This window comes from Emydura macquarii, unplaced genomic scaffold (genome assembly GCF_026122565.2).
Source record: "Emydura macquarii macquarii isolate MOO-44397 ecotype Brisbane River unplaced genomic scaffold, CSIRO-AGI_Emac_v2 contig_1363, whole genome shotgun sequence".
Classification (NCBI taxonomy): Eukaryota; Metazoa; Chordata; order Testudines; family Chelidae; genus Emydura; species Emydura macquarii.
In genome coordinates, this window is record NW_027131500.1 from 18,268,850 (window position 1) to 18,280,033 (window position 11,184).

General features: G+C 37.5%; 1 long non-coding RNA gene across 1 annotated transcript; it reads right to left on the reverse strand.

The window, feature by feature from the left end:
• Positions 1 to 2,945: 2,945 nt before the first annotated feature.
• LOC137155508 (uncharacterized) lies at positions 2,946 to 10,740 on the reverse strand. The gene is made up of 3 exons (XR_010920504.1): positions 9,680 to 10,740; positions 8,116 to 8,847; positions 2,946 to 6,596 (listed from the first exon to the last, which is right to left on the reverse strand). It is a non-coding gene; the product is annotated as an uncharacterized lncRNA (long non-coding RNA).
• Between the last annotated feature and the right edge of the window lie 444 nt (positions 10,741 to 11,184).

Sequence of the window (11,184 nt, forward strand, 5' to 3'; positions counted from 1 at the left end):
GATGCAGGCAGTCCCATTCATACAGTCCCCTCTCCCACTGAAATGTGGCCCAGGGTTCCACAAAACCAAAACCTTCAGCATCACACCATTTGCACAGCCAATAGTTCACCTCCAGTATTGTCTATCTTTGCCTTCTTTTGCTCAGGACTAGAAGAAGGATCTTGAAAAAAATATTTAGGACTTTCCTCTTCTTCAGATCCCTTTCAAGATTGCTGAAGTTTTCGATAATCTGTGCAGCTCTACTTGAAGCCATGCCATTGGTTCTAGCGTATACCATTGCCACTTGAGACTTGCCAGCTGACTTCAGAATCTCATTCATTCAATCCTACAATTATATGTTATGCTTTCATTCCATTCAGGGATATAGGAATACAGCACCAGCCCCTGCTGAATTCTCTGTCCACTCTTCTTAATATGGAGTCACCATTTGATGATTGCGTGTCTTCTTAGGATGGTAGAAGAACCTCTGTTTGCTTCATATCTCATGAGTGTCCTTGTTGTATATCCCCCATATAAAAACCTAAATTTACATTTTCACTAAAGTGGAAGTTACAGTATCATCCAGTGATGTGGGGAGAAGTACATGGGAACTAAACATGGAGAGCTCACAGTAACAATGTTATAATGATTTAGGCGAAATACTTTCATAGAGAGGGTAATAAACATGTAGAAAGTAATAAACATGATGAAAGTAGTATAATGGATTTTTAAAAAATCATTAGTGTTCTGACAAACTCATGCATATAAAAAGGGTGGGAAAATATTTGAAGAAAAGTTGTCCAATAGAAATGAAGAAAACTAAATACAAAGTTTCTCTTATTCCTGGGATTGTTTCCATGCCACTATTAGTTTCTCCTGGCAGCCATTAAGCACTATGAAAAGTTTCTGTGTGCATAAAACATTAAAATTCTAACAAGTTTTGCACCATTTACAGAATCCCAGAAAATTAAACACAGTGGGGATATGAGTTGTCATTAGTTGCATGAACAGGATACTACACAGTAGCAGGAATGTCAGTTGCTTTCAAGTTACCATATTGTTATGGCAAAGTACTATGTGGTATTTTCCCATTACTCCATAAATGACACATCATATGTCATAGCTACTCTAATCACTTATTCTCAAAAGGTGAATATACTAAACAGATGTCAGGACCAAATGAAATCTTTACTACTTAAACAACACAGATAGGCAATTAAGTTTTTAGAATGCTCTCCTTTTGATTACAGTGTAATGTAAAATAAAATAAAAGGGAAGTAGAGCTGGCTATAACTGCAAAATTCAGATCCAGATTTGAAATTACGATTTTAAAAAAAAAATCCCTATTAAGTTTGAGGGTGTTTGTAGGAAAGGTTTTGCTTTCACACTGGAAAGCATTAAAATGCGGATTGCTCACAAAGAGTTCTCTGAGCGAATTTGCTATTTCAGCTGCGTTGTTTAATGGTGTCAAGCCAGATAAACCATGGGTTATTGATTCTGTTCCCTGACTAGATGAATGCATAAGTCATCCACCACAAACACTGGGCCTGCCTATATTGAACTTGGTATCAGTGCATACCCACAAGTGTCTTTGAAATCTGTTTTGTGAAAACATGTGTGCTTGTAGAAGTCAATTAAATTCGAAAAATGATACAAAATTGGAATGATCATAATTAAGAGAAATAATTTTAAAATTCCTTTAAATATCTACAGGGCAGTGTTGGTGTTGTTATGTTTTTAAAAGATGTTTGCCAACTCTAATTGCAACGTTAGAGATGGACCCCAACCAGCAACATTTGCATCTGGAGCCAAACTTTGGGGATTTCTTAGGTCCCAAGCATTGGGAGGGGTCTATTTCTAAAAGTACAGGTATATAGTCATGTATAAAAATGTGTAATGTACTTTTCAGATACCTAAAAGGAAGCATAGTCTATCTTTCAAATGTATTGGACAGTCATGGAGACTTTAAAAGAAAATAGCATGTTGAATAGGGATGAATTCCATTGAAAAACACTAGGTTCCTGTGTGGAGAGGGGAATTCTCCCTCCTTTAAGACAGCTGGAATTTTAAAGCTCCATAGCTAGATAGGCATTTTATAATGCTAAATAACTAATGTACATCCTTAAACATATATGCACCATGTACCTATCAAATATTGCATGCTTCAGTAGTCTGGTTTCACAAGTTCTGTTTAATTTTGCTGCTATTTTAGGACCTTTATTAAAAAACAAGGAAGTTGAACAGAGTCCACATCTACAGCACTTACATTGAATAATACTTACTCATATAAAGTAGTCCCACTGAACTCCTTGAGAAATAGTTAGATCTAGAGGATGGGGCACTGAACTGAGAATTAGCAGACTTGGGTACCTGGCTGTACTGCTGGCTAGCTGTGTGATGACGGGCAGTTAGGAATGGGATTATATGACAGGGTTGCCTGCGATATCAGGGACTTGGGCTCAATTTCCTAGGAGATGCTTTCTAGTCCTATGTCCCTAAGTACTACCTAACATAAGCACCAAAGAATTGGATCTTTTTAAAAAGAAATTTGCAGAATCTGGTCCAAAAAAAAAAGGAAATGAACAAACAAACAAACAGAACTTGCAAAGCCATACTACCAAGGCATAGAATAGCTCCTGGGTACATGACATGATTATAGTTCAGTGATGTACATTAAAGGTCTTTTGTTCTGACTAAATTAACAGAGCATGGGTATGACTGACTCCTTTCCTGACAGCTGGATGGATAAGAGAAGTGATTTTTGCTGCCTCAATTAAGATGTCTATTGTTGTGAACAATGAAATGAAGTTTACATCTAAGCAACAATTTCATCACAAAATTACAGCATTATTACAAAAAACACAAGAACCAATGTCTTACCACTAAAGTGCAACTGTTCTCTCTGGAGTGGAAAAGCAACCAATTTGTCACTGAAACAAATTCACAACAGCTTCCAGTTACTTTGCTATTGGCAATTTTAATTATTTGAAACTAAAACCCCAACAAGGTGATAGATACAAAAATTAACAAAATTCCACATACAATTACTGGAAAAAGTACATTCTGTGATTACTGTATTCATTTTTTCAAATGTATCATTATAGACAATCATGTTATATATTTCAATCTAATTTACATGAAAAGTATGCATAAGTTTATAGCAGTCCAAATCCTGTGGTCCCTATTCAGTTTTAAAGCCAATGGATGTTTGCTCGAGAGAATGGACTAATGTTTAAGAAAGAACTTCAGGATTTATTAATCATGTTCTTCCTGTAAATAGCATAAAACCAGTCTAAGGTATTTTTGTACAAAACAAAAGGTTTGAGGTTTATGTTTGTACCAATAAGTAAATCAAAACAAAAGGTTTGAGGTTTATGTTTGTACCAATAAGTAAATCAAAACTTTTGTGATTGTCTTGTATTTCATTTGAATTTTACTCATAGTAGTTGAGTAATATACGTGTGAAGCTTTCATTCATTTTAGCATGAACCGTTGTTCAGCCAGGCTAATATGTTACTCTCAATCTTTCCTTCCAGCTCTATCCCTGCAGTTTTAGTCAATGTTGTTGCTTTTCCCTGAACTTTATGCAGTTTGTCCACCTTCTTCTGGTAGAGAGATAAACAGTTATAGCTACAATTCTAGTTAGTTTCATGCAGAAGGAGACTTTTATCCTAATGGTCCATGTGTATAGAGTCCAAAATTGCATTTGCTTTTCTCACGCCCATTATCATATGGCAAAGCTCAGATATAATTTACTGTCCACTATAACTCTTATTCATTATTACTTCTTTTCACTTTAAGTATTTGAATAGCTTAATTCAATTTTCTTCCGAATATTCCGAATATTCTACTGAATATCAGGATTTCTGATCATTCTTCCCTAAACAGTTACTCACAAACCTCTTCCTGTTGTGAATAACAGTTTGCAGAGTCAAACTAACGTACATCTCTTTTTTAATGTTCTGCCCAGACCGCTAACTAATCCACTTCCTGTTTTATTATTTGACTGTGGTTTGCATCACCTCCCGATTTAGTTAGCATTTCAGAATTAAGGCCCTGATTCAGCAAGATACAATCCAAACGTTTAAGCATAGTAGTAGTCTCCCGAATCTTACGGAACTGGGGTTTTCATTAATTTTTGCTCCCAGATCATGAATAAAGAGGTGAAATGAGATTAGTATTTGGCCCAGTGTCACCTCCACAAGACACCTCTCCCAAGGTTAATAAATCATAATTCATGATCACCTTTTACTTGAGATCAAGTTTCAGTGTGACAGTGCTCTTACCTAAAGTAATCTGAAGAAATTTTCCAAGTAATAATTTATCAGGAATTTCTAAAATGCAAATATCTACTGCAAAACATCTTCCTTTCCTCCAATTAATATTATAATTAGCTTTAAGAGAGTGATCACATTTGTCTGGCATGATTTGATTTTTACAGACCTATTCATTTTCTCCAGGTGCTTATGTAAGCAGGATAGCAGAACTAATTATGTGCAAATTTGACACACTCCTTTTCCTTCTGCTTCACGCTCTGCTGAAGTACAGGCCAGTTAGGTCTAGCCAGGATTTTTCAGAAAACATCACACAGAGTCAAGAACAGGGCCTAATACAATGGCCCTAGAGTTAAAGTTCATTGGTAGCTCTCAAGCACCTTCAAAGAAACAATGCCGCACCATCACTTATTAAACTAACGTTTAAGATTTAAGGCAAACAAACAAATGAACCAAGATTTTCAAACATCAGATAAATCACTTTTATCTGATTTTTTAAAACAACATGTATTAGGTATCAAACAACCAGGGTCTCTTTCAAGTGAATGCTTCCCTTTCAGTGACATACTTCTTGGTGACTGCACCCACTGGTTAAAGTGTAACAGGAAGAGTGGGGAGCTAGACTTCACTACACCATGGTTGCTACTTGGACCAAGGCTCTTTTGGTGGTTCACTTGTGTTTCCCCTGCCCCTCTCCCCCACGGAGCAGCTTCTACTTCTTAGTCTTGGGATCCCCTGCAACTCTAGAATCAGCTGGTGGAAAGGCATCTCCACACACACCTTGGGTACCTTAACTCCAATAAAGGTGGGTGGAATGTTCATGGCACATGCCAGGTATGATGAGGTAAATGGGTAACTGAGGCTGGTGGGTGCTGGGTAGCTCAGGGAATGCTGCAGTTGTGTGTTTGTGTATGCATAGGGGGTGCTGGGGTCACTGGAATAGGAGGTTGCATGGGGAGTATGCTGGAGCTGTGAGGTGCTCAGAATAGACTCGCTCCCTGCCTTTTATCCTGCACCACTGCCCTGATCTGCCTCCTGGTTGATTCCCCATGGCAGCTCAGATTCATCAGGAACCAATGAGAGAGAGTGGGGAAAGAGGCTGCCTGAAGAGTGGGTGCAGTATCTACACCCAGCCCATCCATTTTTGGAACTGCCTGTAGAGTAGAGGGGCTCTCCAGCCAGCCCCAGTAAGAGGGACAAAAGGGTAATGTTGCCTTTTCATTTAGCAAAGGAAAGAGAGTTCCCCTTCCTTTATTTCATGCACAGTGCACACTCAACATTATGATTGTGAATAACCAGAGACAATCTGGATGAATAGGAACATTTGATTTGGCCAGACTCTCTTAATCTATTCCCAAGAAGTAGAAGAAAAAGCTTCCAACATTATTTGGGGTCCTTCCTTACCTCACCTCCTACTTGAAATCTGGCCTGCCATTAAAACTATCTCCCACCTCCAAGTTTAAGGAATTTATCTTCAAAGCAGATGGACACCCACACTTTGTTGACCAATGTTAGCAATGGCTAAAATATCATCTATTGCTCATCTTCTTTTTTTTTATCCATGAAAAATTGTTAAGTACAACTTGAAATCTCCCAGGAGAGCACCACTTGGGGGAAGATGAAGATGCACTGTACCAGATTCACTTCTCAATCACATCTAATCAAAAATAAAATGCGGAAGCGATTTTATTAGATGCCAGCTATATTATAACCTGTTGGCTATTTACATGCCTTCTTTGATCCAACCACATGATTGTCCAGATGGGGACAAGCATCTGATCCTACATCTCAGAAATATTATCCCTTCTGAGAAGTTCTGACTCCTCGCCCTTGATGAGGATCTCTCTTACCTGTACAGCTCTTACCTGCACACAATTTTGTTCTGAAACACTGGCAATAGCTGAATCCTCCTCCAGTGTTGGAATGGAAGTCCAACAGCAGCTGCTCCCTTGGGACCAGATAGAAAGCCCATTGAAACCAACTGGTCTCTTTCTGTTAAATGCAATTGACTTTCTATCCAACACTTAAAGTGGGGGAAAATACAATAAAAACACCCTCTCTCTCTCGCAGAGGGAACAGGATCTTGCTTTTCCAGTGCTGGGAAAAATGGCAAGCCATTTTAACACCATAAAGATATCACCACATATTTTTGTAGGGCCTCCATTGCACAGGATAGTAGCGTTGATATTTGGAATCCCTCTTCCATTTTTCCTTTCTGAGCCTCACTATCTTCTTCATTTCTCTCAGATACTTCTTCCTCCTCACTTTTCATTTCAGGATCAGGAATGCTTTTCTGTGGAGGTTGATTGGTTACCTGTCTCTGGATGCCTCCTAGTAATTAGACTGGGAAAAATGAGATATTTAGTGGACTTTGTGGAATATTTTGCTCTGCTCAAGGTAGTATGTTTTGTTTCATTGGTTTATTTGAAGAAGTTTGTAAATCTTATTCTGTATCCCACCAACTAAGGTTCACATCATCCCAGCTTCATTTTCAACATCCTAAAGTCTCAAGTATGGTTCTTGTAATTGGTTTACATGCTCTGAGAAATCTCAAGAGGCATGCAATATTTGTATTATATGACAAATGTATAAGTTAGAAGAATGTCTTTTTTTTATATTAGCATTGATCTTCCATGATGCCCATTAACTAAGCACAATTATAGTGGCCTGGATATTAATGGCTAAGTTTTTATTTGTTTTTAAAGGGTTCTCAATTTGACCTGCAATTTTGCATTTATTAAAGGTGCAAATGCTAGTAGTTTTACATCTAGCTACCTAATTTGAGAGAGCAAGCCGTCATTAAATACCTAATGTTAGTATTTGTACCCACAGCTGATTATGCCACAAACACCAACGGCTGTTTTTTGTTTATTTTTGTTTTAAATCAGACTGTTTTGAGGACCTCCCTGGTCTCTCTTAAGGACAAACAAGTCGGTTCCCCATTTTTATGGTCATGTGCTATGCATGCTGTACATACTTTGTTTGCTTGAGCCTATAATTCCCCTAAATAATCACAGACAATGGATGGCACCTCCAAAACCCTTCATTAAAAACTCTGAATAAAAAATCTGGCAAGACTTTGAGTAACTCCTTATCCCCATTTGTTCTTAAAAAAATGAAACGATCCATTGTTTTGGGTGAATATGTCAGGTAATTCCTATGGAAGTGACTAAGGAATACGTCATTGAGCATAAGCTTTTTCCATGATCTCTATAAAGTATTTTATCTAAGCTATAACTTTAACATTTCTTTTTGTCAAATGTGTTAAATGATGCATCACTCTGGAACATTACTTGGATTGACTCAGTCAAACCATGTATCACCACATCATATAATGTGCATATACTGTGCTGGCACTGCTTGACATGACATGTCACATCTCTTGGACTTGAAACAAATTGCTGGGCTGTCAGTTGAAAAGGAGAGATGGACACATACAAAAACACAGGAAAAAGCAAGCCCAGCAAAGAGATCCTGATCATTCTTTCAGTATCTGATTTCCTTCTCCCACCCCCACCACATAAACAGTAAAGGGTTGGCTTAGGAAAATATTCAGTCAGGCCAAGGGATGCAACTTTCCTGGCTACCTTAGCTACTGGATAAAAGTTATTCTAAGATAAATACAGTAAATAACTAACAGTGATTAATGGAGAATAACTCAAAACCCTGACATCTTTGGGCAAAATGCAGAGGAATTAGTAGTATAAAATGTACAACATATGGAAATTAGTTTTGTGAGAATTCATCTCTACATTTAAAGCCCACTGTTTGCAAAAACTGACTTACAGTCATTCAAATGTTTAAATTCATTTTTGTCCAATTATGAAAGACAGCTCAGTCTGCCTGTTGTTGGGCCACTCACCTTGTGGTCAGAGTTAGTAACAGCAACCTTGCCTCATCACCTCTTTGTATCATTTTAGAAATAGGACCTGTAGAGTTCAGCCTCCATTTACAACTCCAACCCTCTGCCTAGGTCATTTGAATTCCTCCCCTCTTGGGGTAGTAGGAGTCTTAGCCCTCAGGGGCCTAAGTGTTCTGTGATGGGCCTTCAATCACTAGTCCTGGGCCTGATCTCTTTCGCTCTTCTTTGTGTGGGGAGGAACAAGGAAGTTTGAATGAGGGACAAAAATAAAGTAAAAAAGTTGTGTGGTGATTGTCAAGTCTGAAACATCAGCAATTTCTGCCACCCTTCCTTATGGAGGATTGTAGTGGGGCTCAACTTCTCTGAGTCATGTCAGTCAGTCAAGGACTGTTTTCTTCGGTCACCTGCTACCTCACTGGGCTGCTTCCTACCTTTGGCCTTTGCAGGCATCTTCTGCCCATGATCCTTCTGCTAGGGCATCTGTTTGGGTGACTTTCCTCCATCTGATGGTGTGAAGTTTTTCCACATGGACTCTCAGCCTCTCCAGTAGTTGCCTACTCTGTCTGGTTTGCAGCTTTTTATCCCAGCAGTCGCTAACCAGCCATTTAGCTGCAATTTGGAGAGTGATTGCTTTCTTCATTAACTCTTTAGTTTTCACTGTTATATGGAATCTATACACTTCATCACATCCCAATCCCTACATCCCAATGTAAAACCCAATGTGACAAAAATCTGAAATGAAGGAAACAAAAAAAAAAGTCATCCAGGAAACTCATTCAAGGGAATCATTCCTCTAAGGTAAATAGTTCCGTAGCAACAGTGTCATGGTTCTTTATTCCTGATCTAAGTAATTTTCAATAATAAGTAAAGGAACACCAAATTTGTAGGAATATACGTTTCTTTGGGACAAAAATAAGCAACATCCCTTCATAGGAGGTATTGCTGGGAGACACAATGAAACCATAAGTTTGTGGGTGTTTTTTCAGCAATAATAAGTTGAACTAGTCAAGAGGTTATCTTTTCACATCACTGCTGATGGTAGTTTATGACAGCTAATAGCCTCTACACTGAGAAGTGGCCATATCCAGTATTTAGAGTTTAAGCTTTGATGGGCAAAGACTGTGTCTTTTCTATCTTCTCTGGAGCTGCTCTCTTATATTTGGGTACTATACTACTCATGTTAATCTGATATCCAACATCAGAAGGTCTCTAAAAATACCTCCTTCAGGAGATGCCAATTTCATAAATGAGGACATTCAAGTTGACAGCACCAATAGTTTGAACGTAAGTAAGAGGAAAAGCACTAGCACTGAACCGGACTTGGATTTTGCTTCCAGAACTTCTTATACAATGTTATGTTCCCACACAAAGTGACAAAGACTGTAAAGCACATAGAACAAATGTAAATGAACAACAAAGTCTTGTGAAATTAACTCCACCTTTACAATACAAGAACAGAGTAAAACTAAAGCCTTTTCTGTATCTAATAAATGATGGCTTTTTATTTGCAATCACTGTACACACTACCCAGCATGCTATGTGATACACATACTTGAACAGTTACCTGGATCTGCTCCTCCAGTAAAAAGAAGTGGTCATCAAACATGTGCTTGTCTCTCAGTAAAGCAGGGGGAGGTAGGGAAAAGGAGACAAAAACAAAATTAAGTGGAAAAAATGAAAGCTAGAAGTAAGGGAATGAAACAAAAAGCACATCTAAACAGGCAGAGGAAAAGAGAATTAAAAACACAGGATTTAAAAAGAGGGAATATATAACTAAATAAAACAAAAAGTGCATGGAATTTAAGAAAAGTAAGTGCAGGGCAAGCTTGGAAAGGGAATTGCAAAAGCACCAACAGGAAAGTTAAATAAATGGACAGCGTAGAATTAGCGTAAACTGCACACTATAGTAGTAAAATACTACTCAACATGCCCATGAGTTGCACCACCAACCCCTAAACAATGGAGTGTAATGAAAGATATAATCAGAAATTTAATATAATAAAAACTTATGTTTAGTTTTGGTTTTGTTTCATAGGAAATAGTTGCACCACGTTTTATATTCCATCATTACTTTCTTCTATTATGGTAATTATTTTGATTCATTTGGAACTAATCATAACCTTAGTCTACATCTGGATCCTAAAAGTAAGTATCAGTAGTGTTATGCCCTTCTCCTGCAACTGAGGAACCTATTCATTTCTAGTTACATTGGTGGTAATACCTGACCTATTTTCCCACAAATACCAACACATTTCCAAGATTCCCCAAAACCCAAAAACTGTTCTTAGGAGCATTTAAGGTAAAAAATAAAACCTCCACAGCAATTATTTACAAGAAGTGTCCCAGTAACCTTTTCCAGAGATTATTTGTATATTTGTTTACAGAGCCATTTATTCCAAGCACCAGCATCTGTTGGAAAGCTTTTCATACTATTACAAATATTAAAGTCATTTGAATTTTCATTCTAGCACAATCCATGAACTCACATTCTTCCCCAATAACATATATACTATTCTTTGCCACTGCTGGACACAGAATACAAAGAGAATATTCTCCATTATAATCTGCCTAAAGTAATACAAATCTGGAAGTATTTAAAATTCATATGTTACTATATCTGCTTAGTATGTGCAATTTGGGATAACCGGGTGTTTTAGGAACAGCATAGGAAAAATAAATTTCTAAGATTTTAAAAATCTGTAGCTATAGAGCTAAATAATTCTTTGGCTTTTTAAAAAGAAATATAATTAGTGGGCTAAATTATTGCTATGCAATGAACTAATGTTCTAGCCTTACATAGATAGGCTTAGACTAGGAGTTTAAAATATGTTTTACTTCTAAAAGTTACATCTGCAATAAGTTTAAGGAACAAATTCCAGTACACTAGCTGGAACTCTTTTGAAGTCAGTGGGTTTACAATAGTGCAGATGAAAGGAAAATTAGGCACTAAATATCAACCTTGGATTAAATCCTGGCCCCATTGAAGTCAATAGGAGTTTTGTCATTGACTTCTGTGTGGCCAGAATTTTTTTTTAATTATACCCACTACCTGTGTTAAGGTTCCTCAAA